We start from the raw sequence: 12,640 nt of genomic DNA, 5'->3' as shown, positions 1-12,640 counted from the left end.
GGGCTGGGCGGGGAGTGGGAGGCGGCCAGGACTCTGACAGCAGGCACACGGTCCCGAGCCACACGCGGGGGGTGCCAGCCCTCAGGTAGGTGGGCTCCCCCGGGGCATGGAGGGGCCGGGTCCTGTCCCAGCTGTGTGTGGCCCACACAAGCCTCTTGGCTTCCATCATCTCCAAGCCCAGAGATGTGAACCTTACGGTCTCTGGATTAACAATATGAACCTGCCAGTCCCCTGGGGTCCCCCAATCCCAGGCGTCACCCCACAGGCTGCTGTCTGTGCGGTAATCAGGACAGCAAAGGTAGGTGGACACCAACCGCCTGGTCAAGACAGCCCTGGGGGCTGGCCTGGCGGGGCACGCCCCTCTTGGGGCCCACCTGTTGGGCAGTATGGCCCTTTCACACGAGCCCTGGGGGCAACATCTCACAGCTGTGTCTGCCCCTGGGCTTTAACCTCTGGGAAACAACTACACGGGCCCTCTGGTCCCTTTGTCCCTCTGGGAGCACTGTGCTGCCCCCTGGAGTCCCTTCCTGGTTTGGGGCTGTGAGGACCCCTCCCCCGCCCCAGCCTGTTGCCTGGTTCAGACCAAGGGCACCCCTTGGTCTTGGGGGGGCAGGGACCATGTTGCTGGCTGTCCAGCACCTGGACACACTGGGGGTTAGAGGGCATCTCCCACCAACCCCCCCATCGGGGTGTCTCCCACCCCGTCCTGGAGGCATCCTTCCAAGAAGAGGCTCCCGCAGCCAGTGGCAGCCCAGGGCTCCCTGCCCCCAGGTCCTGCATGCAAATGGGGAAGTTGCTGTGGACCCAACGTGGTGAGGGGTACAGGGCAAGGCATTTCCTAATCCCAGAAGGAAGTGACTTGCTCAATGCTGTGCAGGTTTGTGCCTGCACCAGTCCCACCCCCGATTGCTGTGCAGGAGGCAGGCAAGGGACATCCCACAAGGAGGTCCGCTCCGGGGCCAGCATAAGGGGAAGGACCACGAGTCCTGGGCCGTCAGGATGGGGACTCCTTGGGCCCCCCCTGGTGCTCCCTGCACCTCCCTGGGACATTGTCCTGGGAGGGAGTATAGTTCCAGGCCAGGCTGTCCACCCAGGGGCCATTCTGGCCACCAAGTCAGGGTGTACCCCAGGATCCTGGAGCCACAGCCCAAAACCAACCCTTTGAGCCACAGCACTTCCAGGCTTACGACACCCAAGCGTGGAGTCAGCCTGCCTCCCAGTGTTGAGACGCAGTCTGGGCTTCGGTGCTAGGGGCCCAGCGAAAGCGGGGGTCACCGCGTGTGCCGATGCTGCCCTCACCAGGGGTCACCTTGTCGCTGCAGACCTCTGCAGAGGTCGCCGTGTGCCAATGTTATCCTCGGTGGGCCGAGGAGGCTGGAGCCCTTGGAGGACAGGGGAGGGTGGGTGGGCTCTGGCTAGGTGATTAGTAAATGCTGGTTAGATAAGTAAGGGATGAGGCAGTCAGGGGCCTGAGGCAGGGGCGGGCACTGCTGAGAGGGGCATCAGCGGACCGGCCGGAGACTTCAGAAGAGCTCTGCAGGCCTGGCTCTGGTGCCCAGGATGTCCCTTCATCTCCCCATAGGCGTGTACTGGGCTACTGGGCATGGGGCGTGGATAAGGAGCCTGGGGGGGCTGCCTTGCAGACCTGGGAGGGGTGGGAGTGGGGACTGGCCACGTGGGAGGAGTCTCTTGGATGGACCCACTCCAGCCTCCACCATCCTGCGGGCTGTGTCACAGGCAGGGGGAGGCGAGTACAGCCCCTTTCAGGACTTGGGGCCCCAGAAGCTTTACCTGGGATTCTGCTGAGCGGCTCAGAAGGTCTAGGGTCGCTGGGGTCCTGAAGGGGCAGGGAAGTGTGTCCCACCAAAGGGCGGTAGGAGCTGGCCCTACCCACAGGAAGCAAGGCCATGCTGTGCCTTGGGGTTATCATGTGTTCAGGGCTGGGGAGGGCTTAGTGTTGGGGTCACTATAGGATGAGGGTTGGGGGCCTAGGACGGCGAGAACGGCGCTCGTGGTCAGCTCTTGTCCTTGAAACAGGCAGGTCTCTTGGGCCCCTTTGTCCACCCAGACACACCTGGGGCCCCTTCAGGGGCTGAGCCAGGACCTCAAGGGTTCAGCGTGGTCTCCGACCCTCCGAGCAGCAGGGAAGGGCGTGTGTGCCCCGCTGCGAGGAGAGCCAGACAGTCCTGCGAAGACGGAAGACAGGACTGGGCTAGGATTCGAGCCCCGGCCCTGGGCCTGCGGGTCAGCCTGGTCTGGAGGCAGCAAGGGGCCCCGGGCCGCGGGGTGCAGGCGAACGGTCCCTGGCGACCGTCTCCAGCGCCTCCAGCCCGGCCCCGCTACGGTCACTTGGTTTCTGCGCGGGACGTGAAATCCTCCGCTTTTCACGAGGCTTGAATCACTCCTCCGCTCGACCCTTAACGACCGCGGCCTCCGCCCGCCGGCGCTGCCTGCGAGGGCAGGACCTGCCCAAGCCGCCGCGGCAGGGGGCGCGGGGACCGGCGGGCGCGGCCAGTGCCCGGCCTCGACGGCGGACAGAAGGCGCCCCGGTCCGGGCGCGGGCGCGACCCCGCTTCTCGGCTCCAGCCCCGCCCCCCGCGCGCCCCCCGCGCGCCCCCCGCGCGCCCCCCGCGCGCCCCCCGCGCGGCTGCGCGTCCCGGCCCCGGCGGGATGCTGGGGGCGTGGGGCTCGCCCTCCTCCCGCCCGTCGGGGCAGCAACGGCGGCCGCGCGCCGGCTGCGCTCGGGGAGGGGCGCTGGGGAGCCTCGGCCGCCTCCGCTCCGGCCCGCCACGGGCTCCGCGGCTCCTCGTGCCCCGGCGCGGCTGCGCGCGGGGACCCTCGGGTCGCCCTTCGGCGCCTGCGCGCGGGCCGGGTGAGAAGAGGCCGGAACCCTGCGCCCGAGCTCGCGTTTCCGGCCGGAGCAGCGGAGCGCGGCCCCGAGCGCGCCCGGACCGCGGCGGCCGGACTCCGGTCACTGTGGCAACGCGGCGGGCCCGGAGGCCGCTCCCGGCGGGCGCGCGCGGTGAGCGGCGGGCGCGGGGCGCGGGGGGCGGCGCGGAGCGGGGGTGTCCTCACTGCCGCGTCTCGGGCCCCTTAACTGGCCTCTTCTCTCTTCTCGGGGCCCGGCGGACCCGGGCTGGCGGCGCCGTGCTTCGGGCCGGATGGGTCCGGCCTCCCGGTGCGGGTGTCTCCCCCGACCTTCTCCCGGCCGTGCGGGTCACCCTCCCCCCGGGGTCACCCTCCCCCCCGGGGTCACCCTCCCCCTCTCCCCGTGCGGGTCACCCTCCCCCCGGGGTCACCCTCCCCCCCGGGGTCACCCTCCCCCTCTCCCCGTGCGGGTCACCCTCCCCCCGGGGTCACCCCTTCCTCCCCCCCCCCCCGCAGGGGTCCCCCGGTGCGGGCGCCCGCGGCCCTGGTAGCAGGTGGGCAGCCCCAGCCCCGCCGTCCGCGAGGAGCGGTTCCAGCCCCGGGGTCCGGTCCAGGGATGCGCTGTGCGCTCTGCTCGGTCTCGCGGGAGACGCGTGCGCGGGGGCAGAGCCGGAGCGGGGTGGGGGCTTCTGCCGCCCGCGCCTTCTCCTCCCACCCGCCGTTAGCAAACCGAGGGCCTGGCGCCTCCTCCGAGCCGGGGCTCGTGTCCGCCCCGGTCCCCGCGCGTCCGGTGCGGGACCTGGCGGCTCCCCACTCTTCTCGCGCCTGGGCCGGTTCCGCGGTGCTCCTGGGACTTGGTGGGAGCGCGCCCCTCCGTTTGGATTGGTCGGATGTTTCCGCGCGATTCGTTGCAGCTTATGCATTTCTTAAAAGGTTTTTAAGGCGACTCTACCCCCAGTTGGGGCTGGAACCCCACCTGCACCGAGCCAGCCAGGCACCCCTCCGAGTTAGGCATTTTTTTTTAATTTTTATTTTATTTTATTTTATTTTATTTTTGTCAGAGAGCGAGCGAGCGAGAGCGAGCGCAGGCAGGCAGAGGCAGAGGGAGAAGCAGGCTCCCCGCGGAGCATGGAGCCCGATGTGCAGCTGGACCCCAGGACCCTGGGATCATGACCGGAGCTGAAGGCAGAGGATTAACCCGCTGAGCCACCCAGGCGCCCCAAGTTAGGCAGTTTTATAAGGAAACTTCAACAGTGACATCCCGCTGTTCTCCAGAGGCACATGATGCCAGCTTGTCCCATGACGGGGGCACTTAGGTATGTGGTTTAGGTGTGTCTCGGTTACAGAATCCTTACCATTTTTCTGTTGGCAAGTAGCTCACCTTGCAGGGAGGTCATGTAACCGCACTTTGTATCACGGGTGTTTCCTGAGACCGTTATTAATCCTGTTCACCAAATAAAGACTTTCTGTTTCCATTATGCTTTGTACACACTGGTTGGAATCCTACTGTAAGAAGGAACCTTGTGCCCCAGTCTTCTTTAAGCAGGCTCCGCTCCCAGCTGGGGCTTCAGCACCCAGAGACCGGGAGCCACCTGCTCTGCCCACGGAGCCAGCCGGCTGCCCCGGAAACCTTCCCTGCTCCCCATTTGTCCTTTCCTGTTACTTAGATGTTTCTATTTTGTTTTTATTCCATTTGTTATAATCCATTGCTGTATTGTGTGGCTGATTCTCCAGATATGGGCTTTGGGAGCCCTGTCCAGTGGGCTTCTGTGTCCCTTCAGCATGTCCCCCCACATTTCTCAGCACCGCCAGATGTTCAGGCCCATCTCCAGCTTCCCTTGTCCTGGCCTGAATCGGCCACTTCTCTGTGGAGCTCCGGCTCCTCCTCGTTTTGAAGAGCGCATTCAGAAACCAGCATCGGGCTGTGGGTGTGCTGACTGCGGGGTCCTTGCTTTGTGGCCTTCTCGGTGGGCAAAGCCAGGACATCAGACCCACCCGCCTCTGTTTCTGTATGTGTACATCTGTGTATGTATTAAAGCTGTGAGTTTGGGGGCACCTGGGGGGCTCCGTCATTAAGCATCTCCCTTCGGCTCAGGTCATGATCCCTGGTCCTGGGATCGAGCCCCGCATCGGGCTCCCTGTTCCACAGGGAGCCTGCCTCTCCCTCTCCCACTCCCCCTGCCTGTGTTCCGTCTCTCGCTGTGTCTCTCTCTGTCAGATAAATAAAATCTTTTAAAAAAAAAAAAAAAAAGGCCTTGTGGCACCACATGACTTTAAAAAAAAATAAATAAATAAAAGCTGTGAGTTTATATTGACATCTCCAGTCAGCTACCCCAAGGTTCGTTCCACATTCTTTTCCTCTTTAAATCTGGTTCCTGTCGTCACTGTGTTTACTTACGTGCTCAATCCTGGACTACACACAGGGGAACTTCTGAATCGCCAATCCGTATTTCTGTGGAAAACACGTTAGCTAGGATGTAGTATTTGCATGCAGTTGTTTTGTTTTTCTCCTTAGGAGATAGAGTCCAAATATGTTTTTACCAAGTTATTTTGGTGCACGTACGCGGGTTTTTTCATGTATGTTAATCGTTTGTCATGAAGTTAGGTTCGCTTTTTTCTGTTCATCTCTCATTGTGGGCCCTTACAGATTCGGAGTTTCGGTTTGTGAACCGTGTTGTTCTGAAAGCCGGCGGCTCCCGGGGCGGGCCGGCCGGCTCAGCGCGGGGAGCACGGCTCCTGATCCTGGGGTCAGGGTTTGAGCACCACGCTGGGTGTGGAGAGCGCTTCTATGCATCAACGGCTTTTACCTGTACGCTGATTCAACTCCCCTTCCACTTTATTTCTCATTTACTCAGTTTTTATTTGTTTTCTGTTACTGTTGGCAAAGGGATTTGGCAGGTGTACGTGCCAACAACAGAGCACTTCACGCCCCGGCACTCTAGTGGTGCCCCCGACCCCAGCAAGTGCCACTGCTGGAATTCAGATCCATTTTGGCCCCTGGCTCTTATTTCCGATTTTGCAGATGGTCGTGGGACTACTTGGTAGTCAGTGGAGCACGGGAAGAAAGGCTTGTGGTCACAGGCCCATGATTTTCAGGCCCTGGATGTGCCGGAAGAGGCCACGTATGGAGTTTAGCTCAGACGGCCCACGCTGTGTCCCAGCTTGAGTGCAGAACCAGAGATGAGCCACCTCTGCACTTTCTTTCACGTCCCACAAAAACGTCTTGTAGATTAAACTCACTACCTGTGTTTATGGAGCGACGAGGGAACACTCCTTAATGAGGTCTGTTTGGGTTCTTCTGCGTTAGGAGTGGCGGGGCTCGTCTTACTAGTGGCCGAGTCCAGGGCCTAATGCAGCCAGGGCCGCAGTCCTCAGGGAGGAGGTGAACAGGAGCCCCTGCTTTGACGGCTCTTGCTCAGCCAGCGTGCCCAGTCGTCGTGTTCGTGAGCGTCTAGTGACCAGCTTTCCCCCTGCACAGACGTTCCCTTGTGTGAGCTGTAATGTCTGTAAGTGCTTATGGTGTGCCGCGGTCCTTCGAGCAATGCTTTCCCAGTTAAGTCCTCATCAGATGTTTATTGTAAAACAAATTGCTCCAAATCCAAATTGTAAAACAAATTGCAACAAATTGCTTCAGCCCCACAGTGTGCAATTAGTTCTAGTGTCACATCTGCCACTGGGTAACCTGCGGGCTCATCTCTGATGGGTTTTACTCTGAGGGTCTGGTCCCCTGGGCGAGTGGTAGGATTAACCCATGGGACAGAAGCGCCCTGTCCTACTCCTTCCCTGTTCGCCAGCGTCTAGACCGCGCAGGAGGGCTGGGGACAGCTCCAGGACATGGCACGCCCCTGCAGAGCCCCGTGCTTGGGAAGCTCTGCACCTCCCATGTGGTTCTTTGTGGTTTCCTGGGAGTCACCTTGGTCTCGAGCTCTGTCCTCCTAACCGTGGCGCCAGCTGCCAGAACACCTGGCGTGGGCTCCCCCAGTGGCTCTGGCTGCCTCTGGCTCCCCCCGAATTTGCGAGGACTCGTCGCCGTCTCCCACGGACGGGAAGTGCCCGCTTCTGAGCCTCCCTCGCCCTGAGCTCTGTGCGAGGCGCGCCCGGCCCCAGGCGCTGCCCCCACCTTGACTCTGACAAGGCCACCCCTCTCGTCGGGCACCCGCTGCAGCCGCTGGCGAGGCTCGGGTGAGCGAGCCCCAAGCCGCTCCACACTCCCGGCGGCCCCTGGGGTGCTTCCGTGTGTGTTGCTGCCTGAGGTCATCTTCCAGACGGGGCCGCTGTTGCCGACATCCGAATGGGGCCTGCAGGTCTTCCGTGCGGGGGAGACTGTGGCTTTCACGAGGCGCTTTTTCCGTCTTCCCGGCCCCGCGGATCTCCAGGGGCCAGGTCTGCAGTAAGGGTTAGAAGCCCGCGTGTCACACACACGGAGGTCAGAGTGATGGTGTGGCCTCGCATGGCCTGCTCCGTCCCCGGCTGAACCCCAGGTCCCCTAGAACACCGGGAACGCAAAGCCCTGCGCAAAGCCAGGGTAACAGTGTGTCTCTCCCCTCGTGGGATGTCTGTAGTTTCCCCAGAAGCTTCACGCCATCCCTCCTGAAAACTGGACGCTTGCTGGGGACATCCGCTGGCCGACCCGTTGGGTCCATCTGACTCTGACGGTTAAAGCCGCTCATTGTCCGCCTCGGGGCTTTTAGGATCATCCTTTCCTGAGGTCAGCGAGCAGCAGGGCACAGGCCGCTCTGGGACAAGGGGTGTGCGCCTTTGCAGGGCGGTACCCGTGGTGCTGCACTGTCCAAGCTCGCTCCCTAGGAGGGGGCTGTCCCAGGACTCCCCGAATACTGTCCCAAACAGGTTGAACTTTACCTTGAGAATGGCCGGAGCCATGTCCAGACGCCGTACAGAAGTGGTATCATGTGGTCGGCTCTCTCGGTTACGGGGCTACCCCTGTGGGTAGCTGTGTGACCAGAGCCTTCACAAGGCGAAGCTGGTGGCAGGGTGCCCGGCACAGGACAGGGTGCTCATGTGGTCCCCGGAGGAGGGGAGGCCCGTAGACCTGGCAGACGTTGGTGTGTTCTCTGCGAAGGACCGTGGTGATGACTCATGGGCGCTTTGGGCGACCGTCTGAGTCACCCGAGGTCACAGTAGCGGGGGCCTCATGTGGTGGTGTGTGTTTGCTTTAGTCTCGGGTCGTCCCCTGCGAGTGGGCCGAGGCGTGTGGGTGACCTGTGCGAGCTCCAGGTTTTGTTGACCGAACTGGGCCTGCCCCAGAGCTCCTGGGCCACGCGTACAGCTCCCCCGCTGGCTGGTAGCGGGGCACATGCACCTTGGGGGTTTTGGGCAGCTAGTAGAGACGCAGTTAGTGTGGGCAAAGCCCCAGCCGTGGAGGTCGCCGGTTCTACCCCCGGGGCTTTTGCTCGGCTTGGCGGCCTGCCTGGCCTGCAGTCGTCCCGAGTTCTCAGTGGTCCCGGGAGCCCTGCAGCCGGCGCACAGACCATGGCCCAGGGAGGGCCTGGAAGGCTCCTGAAGGCCAAGCAGGGCCCCTTCGTGCTCTGTGCCGGTGGGTGGAAGATTCCCTGGCCTCTGCCCCGGGCAGCCCAGGGCCCAGTCTCTCTGCTGGTGTGCGGAGTTGCCTCCTCTGCCCGTTTTCTTTTGGGCTTCCGTCTCGTCCCAGGGTGGTGGTGCACGGGTGCGGGGGCCTTACCTGCCCGCCCGCAGAGGAGGCCACCCGGCCCCTCGCGCCTGCTAACCGCGGAGTAAATACTCGCTGGAGGAGCGAAAGCGGGTTCTAGGAAGCTCGCCGCGTCCGTGGAGGTGCTCTGCGGCTTCCGCTGACGGTGGTGTGGGCTTTGCTCCTGCACGGGGCAAACATTTGTCGTCACCGTCTGCGTGCTGGGCCTGGGCTCAGAACAGAGCCTGAGTGACCTCCGTGCGTCTCGGCTGTCTGCTCAGGGGGAGACAAGTCACTGACTGGACCTGAGGCCAAGGACGCCCTTTCTCATTGAATAAAAGCTTCCAGAAGTAAACGCCTCGCGTTTTTCTGCGATTCATCCATCCGCTGACGCGTCTGAAGTTTCAGTCGTCGTGGACCTGGAGGGGTGAGGGCTGGTGACCGCAGCGTGGGCTCCTTGGGTGTTTGGGTCGGGAGGAAGCGAACGGGTGCCTGTCCCGTGACGGGGCTGCCGGGAGGCCTGACACCGCCCTGCCCGCGGCCGCGGCCGGCGAGCTCCAGGGCGTGCGATGGCTGCGGGTGTCCCCCAGTGGGAAGCCTGAGGGAGTGAGGCTTTTTTTCCTTTCCTAGAAGGTCCCTTCAGCGGCGCTCGAGTGGGCGCACGGCTTGGGGCCTCGTGGCGACTCCCCGCGGCTCAGGGATGATGGCAGCTGAGGTGCGGGGCTGGGGGGCAGCGGGGAGGCAAGGCTCACCCCGTGCGGGTAGCTTGGGCAGCTGGGGAGAGGCTGCCGGGGAAACGGGGGGCAGAAGCGTGGGGTGCTGGGCTCAGGCGGTCTGTAACTCGGGAGGGCAAGCAGGTGCCTGGCTGGGTGTGTCACGGCGGAGTGGGGGACACGGCGTGCCTGCGGAGGCCGAAAGGCCCGCGGGGTTAGGGCTGCAGCATTGAACGAGGCCCAGGCTCCTGGGCTCTGGCGGCAGTTGGCCGCGGACGAGCGCCGCCTCTCTGCAGACCCTGCAGGGCTGGCCCTGGGGAGGACGCGGCGGTCAGGCCGCTGGAGCTCTGCTGCCCCCAGCGAGCGGGCCCCCGCTTCCCGGGCCCCCCTCCTCCTGCGGGCGCGCTGCACTCTGCTCTGCCTCGGGCGGCACGCGGCTTTCCCTCCGCCAGGCACTGTCTGCGGTGGAACCGGATTCTTATTCACTGCTGGGGGTAGCCCCTCAAGACTGCCAGAGGCAAGTCTGGGTTGTCACCTGTGCTGCTGACAACCCGCCGGACCTCAGAGGTCCCACGACCCGCCCATGGGCTCACAGAACATTCCGCTTTCTGGATGGCCAGTTCGTCATCAGTTCGTCATGGAAGGCTGTAGCTCAGGAACAGCCAGACGGAGGAGATGCCCAGGGCGACGGGTGCAGAGGTGCAGAGCTTCCGTGCTGTCTCGGGCTCCCCCGGTGTGTTCGCTGACCCAGAAGCTCTCTGAACCCTTTGGCCAAGGGTTTCTGTAGAGGCGTCAGCTCATAAGCATGATTGCTGGAACCCCTGGCCACTGGTGATCGAGGCCGCCTCCCGGGGAAGCCGGCAGGGGGAGCGGGAAGGGAAGCCCTGTCATCCCGCCGTCTGACCCCCTGGCAGCCAGCTCCATCCCATGGTTTTCTGGGCCTTTCCACAGTCGCCTCATGAACTCAGGTGTGTTGACGGGTTTGTTATGAAAATGGAAGCTCCCTCTCACCTGAAGTTATTTCAGAACCGGGCAGCAAACACTAAAGGGAACAAAAGCTGCCCCGTAGGGTCTTGAGGGTTTTCGGAGCCGTGTGTCAGGAGCTGAGAACGAAGGCCATGCTGTGTTTCTCGTTATGTCGCATGTGGCAAGGTCCTGCGGTTCCCGCAGCCTCTGCAGGCCCTCCTCTGCTTCAGCCTCTTGCTCGGGGTCTCGGCGCCGGCGTTCCCTCCGCACTCCGCTGCTCCTGTCCAGCGCCCGGTCAGCCCCAGACCGGCCAGGCTGGAAGTGAGCCCTGAGGGCCTGGGCTGGCCAGCGCTGGAGGCTGCCGCACAGTACCCGCGGCAGTGTCCCTGCGCAGGGCTGCAGCGCTCGGCAAAGCAGGCCCGCGGGCCGGACCCAGCTGCGCCTTCCACGCTCTGTGGCTGCTTCTGCGCGGAGCTGGGGAGCTGCGACAGGCCCTGTGGCCCACAGAGCGCTGAGGAATTACCAGCTGCCTTTGCAGCAGGAGTTGGCCAGGCCCTGTGCTGCGGGACTCCTTACTCTTGTAGAGGTCCCCCTGCATGCGGAATTCATTCGGGTCGATGGCGGATGCCAAGAAAATACTGGCTCCAGCTGACAGATCGCCTTGCCTTTTCCTTACGAAGATGCTGGGCATTGCGCTCCGTCCTGTTCCCGGCGCTCCAGCGGGATGCGTTGGCGGCGGCAGTTACGCGGCCTCCATTGCCCGACCCTGACATCTGTCTCGCCGTGTTTTCCTCTTCTGCTAGCCGTGTTCTTAGATTATTTATTTAGGGAGCACGGGTGGGGGAGGGGCAGAGGGAGAGGTCAGGAGCCGGAGCCCAACTCGGGGCTCGATCCAGGACCCCGGGATCATGACCCGAGCCGAAGGCAGACACCGAGCGGACTGTGCCCCCCAGGCGCGCCCTCTGCCCCCGGTCGGAGCGCTGTTCTGCTGAGCTCCGAGCTGCCGCGTGTCCTCCGTTCCTGGGCAGCTCGGCACATTTGCACGTTCTCTGTGAAGTGCTCACCATTGTTTCGGGTTCCTGACAGTGTTTTGGGTTCTCCAAATACCAGCCCAGGCCTTTACGACAATTTCTCTTTTACTTTGTATTTTTTCCCCCTTTCCTCTCGTTTTTTTAAAAACTTGTAGTGAGGGTGACTAGCAACCCCCACTCATCGGGCCAGAGTCCCACGTAGTGTCCGCAGGGACCTGCCCTCACAGCGCACGGCCCGCCCCTGCGCGTGCACCGATGGTTTCGGTTTCTGACCCGATCAGCAAAGTGTGACAGGCATGGATTTCAGTATACGGCTGATCTTTTGTTGGTTTTAATCCGTAACTTCAGGAGTGAACGACACTTCACGCCCCTCAAGGCGTCGTACGGCCGGGTCAGAGTGCGGCCGCTTACTGGAGCGTTCTCGAGTGCGCGTGAAGAATGCCGAAGCTGGAGCTCTGAGTGTCGCTTGCTCCGTTTCTGAGTTCCTGTCTGTATTTGCTGTGTGCTGACAAGGTGGCTGCTCTGGGGTCCGCTCAGGAGTGGCTGCGCTGCACTTCTGTGACCCCGTTTCAGAGTGTCCCCGCAGGGCTCTCGAGTCCTGCCCACTGGTCTCCCCAGTCCCAGCCACAAACGGAGAAGTGAGTCAGGATGACGTGCGGTGGTGGGAAGGTTCCTTCTTTTTCTCTCCTCCTCCTCCTCCTTCAGATTCATGTATTCGGGAGAGATCGAGAGCTTGAGCATGTGGTGGGGGCAGAGGGCGAGAGAAGCTGACCCGTGGCTGACTGTGGGGCCTGATCCCACACCCCTGAGATCATGATTGCAGCGGAAAGCAACAGTCGGCCGCTCAGTGATGGAGCCACCCTGGTGACCTGGGATGTCTTCTTACAAAAGACCCACTTCATGTGAATCAGACATTTCAGATTCTTTGGGGTGACAGTGATATCCAAATGTGCCTGCCGGACGCCCGACTCATGTGCCCCCAGCCCTTCTGGGAAGGTGCTCTCAGAGAAGCGCTGTGGCTGCCCCTGGAGCGTCTGCCCCCGGCGCGTCTGCCCCCGGCATGACCGTGGCCCTTGGGCCTAGCCTGCCTGCCGTCTGCGCTTGCCGTGTGGCCTTGGGCCTGTTTGCGTGGTCAGGGCCCAGAGCACATGGTTTTATGTGTCAGAAGCCAACCCTTGTCTGCCAGGTGAGGGGACGTGCCCAGGCCACCGGTCTCTGACGCGCCTGGCTGCCCTTGCTAGCTGCCCCCATGCCCACTCCGCGGCCTGTCCTTGGCAGACACGCAGGAGCAAGAGGCGTTCAGACGCTTGTTAGCAGTTTGACAAAGTAGTTTTATGCTGTTGAGTCAAATAATTTAGAAATTGGGCTTGCGTACTGTATGTGTTTGTTTTCTCCCA

General features: G+C 62.6%; 1 protein-coding gene across 26 annotated transcripts in view; it reads left to right on the top strand.

Annotated features, from left to right (window-relative positions):
- Window positions 1–12,640, top strand: part of CCDC57 (coiled-coil domain containing 57) — a 92,803-nt gene that overhangs the window by 94 nt on the left and 80,069 nt on the right. For 11 of the 26 annotated variants that reach the window (XR_014304543.1, XM_082705551.1, XM_082705559.1 and 8 more), the window contains exons 1-3: window positions 4,008–5,677; window positions 5,891–6,154; window positions 11,595–11,881. The gene's annotated coding sequence lies outside the window, so the exon portion shown is untranslated. The other 15 variants (XM_082705562.1, XM_082705553.1, XM_082705569.1 and 12 more) reach the window with 14 other exon arrangements.

The sequence above is a fragment of the Mustela nivalis genome (genome assembly GCF_964662115.1).
Source record: "Mustela nivalis genome assembly, chromosome: 17".
NCBI classification, from domain to species: domain Eukaryota; kingdom Metazoa; phylum Chordata; class Mammalia; order Carnivora; family Mustelidae; genus Mustela; species Mustela nivalis.
Note: the sequence above shows the minus strand (reverse complement) of the source record. Positions and strands in the feature narration are given on the sequence as shown.